Here is a 7,647-nt window from a genome sequence, read left to right as displayed (position 1 = left end):
TCAGACTCCCTGCAAAGGTTTTCAAGCATAGCTTCGATCTTGGAGAATCTGTCATCAGGTGGTGGGTTAGAAGTGGGGTGTTGAGGCTGATTGGCTTGGGCTTGGTAGTGTGGTTGTGAATAAGTGTTTTGTGTGGTCTGATATGGTCTTTGGTTGGAGAATTGGTGAGTGGAGTTATTGTACTGGTTTGGATTGTGGGGTCTGTGGTTTTGTTTTTGGTTTTGTTGGTTTTCCCACCCAAAGTTTGGGTGGTTCTTCCAACCAGGGTTGTAAATCTTGGAGTAAGGGTCATGCTCTTGTCTTGCCAAATTTCCAATGTAGTTGACTTCTTCTTCCTCTGTGTTTGACTCTTCTGGTGCTGATGATTGGGTGTGAATTGCTGCTACTTAGCTTGCCTCCATCTTCTTTGTGAGATCTGCCAATTGCTTGGCAATTATCTTGTTTTGAGCCAAAATTACATCCATGTTGTTTAGCTCTATGACTCCCCTGTTGTTGCTTCTATCTGAGGCATAAAAATACTCATTGTCAGCCACTGTCTCTATAACATCAATAGCTTCTTCAATGGTCTTCTTCTTGTTAAGAGAACCTCCAGATGAGTGGTCTACAACTTTCTTTGATTCACGATTCAGCCCTTCATAAAAGATATGAAGTTGCTCCCCCTCATTAAACATATCACAGGACATTTCCTTGTCAAATCTTTGAATCTCTCCCAGGCTTCATAAATAGTCTCACCATCCTGCTGTCTGAATGTTTGAACCTCTGCTCTCAGCCTATTGACTCTTTGCGGAGGATAGAACCTTGCCGAGAATTTGTTAACTACATCTTCCCAAGTTGTGAGGCTCTCCTTTGGAAATGATTCTAGCCACTTGGATGCTTTATCCCTTAGAGAGAAGGGGAATAAAAGCAGCCTATAAGTATCAGGATGAACTCCATTTGATTTCACTGTGTCACAGATCCTTAGGAATGTAGTGAGATGCTGATTTGGGTCTTCTTGGGCGCTTCCTCCAAAAGAACAATTGTTTTAAACTAGTGTGATGAGTTATGGCTTCAATTTGAAATTATTGGCATGGATGGTTGGCTTTTGAATGCTGCTACCACAGTTTCCTGGGTTTGGATTAATGTAGGAACCTAGAACTCTCCTCTCTTGTCCAGCAGGGTTGGCTGCACCTCCTCTGACATGATTGTTCACCTCTCCTTCATGATGGTTTTCCATATCATCATCCATGGTTATGTCCAAGTCTTCCTCCTCTTCCTCTGCACCAATAGCCCTTTTTCCTCTTGCTTCCCTCATTAATCTTACCATTCGATGCCGTGATATGTGTGTTAAGTGCTTTCAGGGTTTACACAGCAGGAATGGCTTGGAGGATGGAAATGAAGCATGCAAAAGTGGAAGGAATACAAGAAATTGAAGGAATTGCTGAGCTGTCTAGCCTGACCTCTTCGTACTAAATCGACCATAACTTGAGCTACAGAGATCCAAATGAGGCGGTTCCAATTGCGTTGGAAAGCTAATATCCAGGGCTTCTAAATGATATATAATTTGCTATAGTTGCCATGCTGTTAGGTAACACGCACACGTGGATCACGCATACGCGTGACCTGGCGAAAATTCAATCCACGCGTACGCATGACAGAGCCACGTGCTGGACGTATCAGAAATCGTTGGGGGCGATTTCTGGGCTGTTTTTGACCCAATTTTCGGCCCAGAAAATATAGATTAGAGACTACAGAGTGGGGGAATCAAGGGATTCATGGAGACACTTCTCATTATTCACAAATTAGGTTTTAGATGTAGTTTCTAGAGAGAAAGGCTCTCTCCTTTCACTTGGTTTTTGGATTTCTCTTAGTTTTAGGTTTATTTCTTCTCAATTCTAGGTTCATTGTTCCTTTAATTTAGTTTCTCTTCTACTTTTATTTGTTCTAGTCTTTTAGTTTATCTATTTCTATTGTTGGTTTGTTTATTTTCCCAATTTAGCTTGAAGCATGCCATTGATTAACTTGCTTGAAGCATCTTTTTTTCATAGAACATAGAAAAAGAGCTAGAACAATATACCTTGTGAGATTTGAGCTCTAATAGATGGTTGTACATCTCAAACCATAAAGTTTGTTCTTGGGTGATTATACTCCTTTCACTACAAGAAAAAAAGCCTATGGCCACGCTTTTTTCTTGCCATGCTTCAAAAGCGTGGCCAAAAGTGGTCAATGGCCACGCTTTTATGAGCGTGGCGATTAAATAGAGATTTGACCACTTTTTTCTTGCTACGCTTTAAAAGCGTGGTGAAAGGGGTCAACGGCCACGCTTTAATGAGGGTGGCAATTGATTTGAGATTTGGCCACACTTTTTTTTGCCACACTTAAAAAGCGTAGTCATAGAGAGAAACAGACACGCTTTCAAAATGTGGCGATAGAGTTTTGTTATGGGAACATTTTAAAAGCGTGGCTGTTTTCTGTAAATCTTTTGGCACGCTTCAAAAGCGTGGCCAAAAGGTTCCCAAAAAAAAAAAGCTTTCCTTCGTATATGAAAAAAAAGCTTCCGTTGTTTTAATCTTTTATCACATCCCTAATCCCTAATACTCCTAATAACGAAACCCCTAACCCTAAGTGAGATTCACTCATGCAGCGCCTCCCTCAGTCCCTAACCCCTGTTCTGGAATCTCCATCCTCCTCCATAGCGCCCCCTCCATCGATAGAGTCGTAGACCGTAGCGCGTCCCTACCTCCTCCTCCATCTGCGGCGCCCTTCTCCTGCCCCGCCATCCTTCTCACGCAATCCGCGGCGGTGGCGCGTTTCTCGTCACCAAGCCGCGAGTCCCTACCGCGGCGCTCTTCTCCATCGCAGAGAGTGCCATCGTGCAAGAAGCCCTCGCCGTCACCAAGCACCTCTCCGCGGCCAAGAAGACCGCCGTCACCAAGCACCTCTTTTGTCTCTGTCACGAAACAACCCTCTCCGGACTGTAAGCACTTTATATTCAGTTGGCATTTTGTAATTGTTGTGGTTGAGTTTGTTATCTAAAGACTGTAAGCACTTTACTTTCTGCAGTTCTCTAGTATTCTCTTGGTTGCTATTCTTGATTCTTGATTTTCTTTATGATTTTTTACTGCTTCTATTTTTTCCTGTTCTGTACTTGAATTGATTCTGTTCTTGATTTTTGGTTCTTGATTTTTCACTGCATCTATTTTTCATTGCTCGATTCTGTTCTTGATTTTTGTTCTTGTATTTTGTCTGCATCTATTTTTCACTGTCAGTTTCTGTTCTGTTCTTGATTCTTGATTTTTGTTGATTTTGAATTTGTTCTCTAACTTTTGTGGTTGCGGTTTTTTAATTATTTGATTTTAATTTGTTGTTTGATGTTCTCATTTCAATTTTGGTTTAGTGCTCTCTGTTCTTATTTTATTTTAGTTTATTTTGATCACTCAGGTTTCGTGAGTGAGTGACGGTGTCAAATGGGAGGCTTTTGGCAGGGAAAGTGAACGAGACGGAGACACATGTGGTGGCAGCGCAGGACGGAAGCAGGGACTACACCCCACCATGGCGGAGGTGAAGGCCTTGGAGAAGAAGACCTTGAAGATGACAGAATTGGTAAGATTGGAACAAATTATGGGATTGTACCTTCAGCAGCGAAACCTGCACAACTTAAACATTTACGGAAGGCACCTCACAGTTCAGGGTATGGCAAATATTTTCATTGATTTTTTTACATTATATTAGGGAAGATAATTTTAGTGTTATTTTTTAAAAGTTTTATTAGTTTAAAATTATATGCATCTTTTTTAAACCTTAAAATCATATGTCTATCTGATTGCCTATTATATATTAAATTGCGGTGATATTTTGAAAGGGAACTATTTTACAATAGTTTTGCTTGCATTTTCAATAGATGATGCATAAAATGGCACTTTTTGGGGATTTTTAAATCTGGATACAGTTATGTTATTAGTATGAAGCTAAGTCATTACCTAAATTCTAACCTGCAATTTAAAGTAGGAATAAATTGTGGAAAGAGCTTGGTGATTAAACAAGAAGAAGAAAACAACTCCACGTTCTTTTGCTTGGTGGCGCTGACGTTGTCTCTTTCTCCGTGTCTCTCTCTTTCTTTCTCTCCCTCCATCTTTCTCTCTTTGTTGTACTCTACTGCACTCTCTCTCTCTCTCTCTAACTTCTTCTGAGCCTTTCCAATGGCTTCTACTAAGGTACGTTTTCTTCAATTTCTGTGAATTTTTCAAAATTCTAGCACATTCACACTGTCTTTTCTATAGATATATATGACTCTCAGTTCATGATGAATGGTGCAAAGTTTTAATCTTTTTTTTTGTTTCTTATATGTGGGTTTTGTGTGTTTCTGCTCTCAGGATGATAATCAAGGTTCACTCGGATCAAAGGGGTTTTGAAACGATGGTATGTATTACTATTTTGAGCTGTAAGTAGCTTCTGTTAGAGTTGAAATCTTGTTTAGTTATATGGGCTTGTAATTATCTTTATTGTTCTGATTATTTGAGGAGGAATTTGAGCTACTCGTTTGATTTTTGGACTATGTGAAAATTGTATTAGAAAATTGCGATGTGGGTGACTTTTAATTTAGCATTCACAATGTTAGTGTGTGCATTTTTACTGTTTGTAAAATGTATACTCTTGTGAAAACTGAAATCTTTGTTGTATTATGTAGGATTATGCTTTTTTTTTTACTTAAATCTCTAGATTAGTAATTTAAGATAGGAGCATGATGTCTTAGAAAGTGTGCGGCTTCTCTTTGCTTTACATATCATTTAGAAGAATTGAAGAAACATGGAAAACTAGGTTTTTTGCATTAAGGTTTCTTTTTTTTTTAATTTTTTTTATAACCTAAAGATGGGAAAACATTGGCACTAAAACGGTTTTATAATGTGTTGTTTGATATGCCATTTATTTCTATAGGGATTATGGCTAACACATAGGGAAGTGGGTGGGATCATGGTATTTAAAGATTAGAATTTGATATTTTTGCTTGATTGATATTTGATTTTAACTATTCGGTGCCGCTTCTGTCTTTTATGTTACACCATGATTCTTAAATTTTTTGTTTTGGAAGGAAATCTAAAACACAAACATCTCAATGTATCAACTAGCCTCCAAGTGTCTCTCTTAAAATTTTTTTCTTGTCATATTCAGCTCCACGTAAAGGAGACTGGACCTAAAATTTACTGTTCTGGATTTGCTTTGGTTTGATGATTTGAAGATATTGATGACATCCTTTATGCTTACAGTTCTGGATTGTCAGCTAAAATTACAAGGAACATTATTGGTACCAGATTGTTAATTTTAGAGGTTTTCATTCATGTAAGGAAGTAAAGTTTCTTTTTGACATTTTTTGGAGAATAACATTACTTATTTGGCATACCTTTCATGCTACACATTACTTATTAGTATAGCTGATGAGTTTTTAATCTTTTGAATTTGTCGTTTCATTTTAAGATACAAATGAATACTCTGTTGATTCAAATAAATACCAATTTACCTATGCGATTGAAGTAGGTGCGAGTCTTGCCCTGGCTGATGCTGGAATAATGATGTATGACCTTGTTGCATCAGTTTTTTTGCCCTGGCAAGGTGCTTCATCTAGCCATTCTGGAGTCGGTGCACATTCTAATGCCTCGGTAGCTCCTCTTGAAGTTTGTTCACCCTCAGATGATTCAAGGGAAAAAAATGTTGTTGATGAGTTTTTTCAGCCAGTCAAGGTAAAATACTTTCATGGCTTCCCCCCCCCCTTTTTTTAAGTGTCAAGGTCAGGCAATGCATGTGTTGTTTTGGATTAATAAAAGGGGAGCAGGTTTGCATTTGGTAGTTTTTTGTGTTATTGGTAATTCTAATCTCTTTCTTTTTCCCTTCCTAATTTTCAGCCAACTTTGGGGCAGATAGTTAGACAGAAATTAAGTGAAGGAAGAAAGATAATTATATACTCCTTCTGATTTTCTTCTGTGAATTGATCTGTGTTTCACGCAGTTTTTTCTTGCTTTGGTCTTCTAGAAATTAGCGTCTCCTTTGATGGTAAAAGATTTCTATCTGGAGTGAACTGTTAACAATCCAGTTAGTAAGTAAAAATTCATCAATTCAATGCATTATAAATTAAATTGATATAAGAGATTAAGGTGTAAATGAAACCATTAAATTAAGGCTATTTATTGGTTTACTTTTAGGTTTAAGCTCGGTAGATTTTATATGTTGCTTTTCTTTTTTTGGTATATATTGATAGATGGTGCAGATACTTCTATTCTTTTTCTCGTGAAAACTTGAATAAGTTGGTTACATTCATATCTTTGTGCAACATAAGTAGTGAAAAAACGGAATTAAGATGTTTGATGACGTGGGGAACATTTCTTATAAGTTTGAGTTGTTACATGTGGTTTTGATCAATGTTTACTGACTTTTATCACCATCTTGCAATTGCTAGCTGAACTTGCTCAGTTTGTATTTCATCCTGGTGTTGATATTAAGTTGGCACAAACTAAAATTTCTTGCAACTGTAATGCCTCTATTTTGGTTGCTGCGTTTTGCAAAATAATTTACACTTTTAAGCTTGGATTATTTATGCAGAAGAGAGTACTTGTTGCATTAGAAGAAGCTGGGGTATTCACTTTTGGTGGTTTGGTTAAGGACAAGGTATGTGAATATGCACCAGTTGTTACACCATAAAATGTATTCACTTCGCTGCATGTTACTTTAGTGTTCCTTTTAAGAGTTTTTTAATGTCTCTTTATATCTTCTTGATCATTATTGGTACTGGAACAATCAAGAAAAGGGATTAACTTAGGTGTTGAAAAGTAAAATTGTATCAAAGACTCTTGAATGCGCATATCATGAATACGGTAAATATCCACTGCTTGCCAGCTACTTTTTCTTCTGTGCTTAATGATAACCTTTATGATACCTATATGCAGGTTCTCTTCTGTAGCACATGTTATCACCTAATTATTACCTACATGTTATCACCTACTAGTGGAAGCATCATAAGTGACATGGTTAGAGGAGACTCAGCCGCCAGAGAACTTGATGGTTAAGAAAGGGCAGTGCATGGGCCCTACTATAAGAAGATGTTGACGACGGAGATAAATATAACTAGTTTGCAAAGTTTTTGTTTTTTTTTTTTTTTGCAGGACTGTGTGTTTGGTTTCAAATAGAGCTTGTAATGATTTGTACGATCTAAGGGAAGGAAGTTTCATAGGGCTAGAGGGAACAATAAAGGACTTAGGGTTTAAGTTCTATTGTTTCTGTATTTTTTTTCAGTTTTTAGTTTTGGAATTTGAATTTGAGATTTATTGTATTTGAGTATTATTTTTTTAATGTATAAAACAATTATAGTAAAAATCATGTCACTAATTATTGTTTAATTTGTCTTGTAATAAAATTGCATACTATATTTGTAGGTTTGGTAATAAAAAAGGACTGAAAATTTATATTTTGCAGCGATAAAGGTAAAAATAAGAAAAAGGATTTTTTTTAATTTTATAAGGTTATTGCCACGCTTTTAAAGTGTGGCTATATCATTAGCTATTGCCACGCTTTAAAAGCGTGGCTGTATCTTGCTATCGCCACACTTCAAAAGCGTGGCCATATCTCTCTCTATCGCCACGCTTTGAAAGCGTGACCATATCTCTCTCTGTGGCCACGTTTCAA

At 37.3% G+C, this 7,647-nt stretch overlaps 1 long non-coding RNA gene and 1 other non-coding gene across 26 annotated transcripts; both read left to right on the top strand.

Annotated features, from left to right (window-relative positions):
• Positions 1-669: 669 nt before the first annotated feature.
• Positions 670-772, top strand: LOC112774015 (small nucleolar RNA R71). The gene has a single exon (XR_003188530.1). It is a non-coding gene; the product is annotated as a small nucleolar RNA R71 (small nucleolar RNA).
• A 1,754-nt stretch (positions 773-2,526) lies between these two features.
• LOC112771516 (uncharacterized) lies at positions 2,527-7,361 on the top strand. Of its 25 annotated transcripts, XR_011876319.1 has the most exons (10): positions 2,527-2,953; positions 3,418-3,667; positions 3,985-4,190; positions 4,350-4,395; positions 5,241-5,313; positions 5,506-5,711; positions 5,874-6,064; positions 6,568-6,633; positions 6,768-6,839; positions 6,912-7,361. It is a non-coding gene; the product is annotated as an uncharacterized lncRNA (long non-coding RNA). The 25 variants fall into 25 exon arrangements; XR_011876313.1 differs by lacking the exon at positions 5,241-5,313 and having other exon boundaries at positions 5,509-5,711; positions 5,977-6,064; XR_011876310.1 differs by lacking the exon at positions 5,241-5,313 and having other exon boundaries at positions 5,509-5,711.
• The last annotated feature ends 286 nt before the right edge of the window (positions 7,362-7,647 follow it).

The sequence above is a fragment of the Arachis hypogaea genome, chromosome 18, assembly GCF_003086295.3.
Source record: "Arachis hypogaea cultivar Tifrunner chromosome 18, arahy.Tifrunner.gnm2.J5K5, whole genome shotgun sequence".
NCBI lineage: Eukaryota > Viridiplantae > Streptophyta > Magnoliopsida > Fabales > Fabaceae > Arachis > Arachis hypogaea.
Note: the sequence above shows the minus strand (reverse complement) of the source record. Positions and strands in the feature narration are given on the sequence as shown.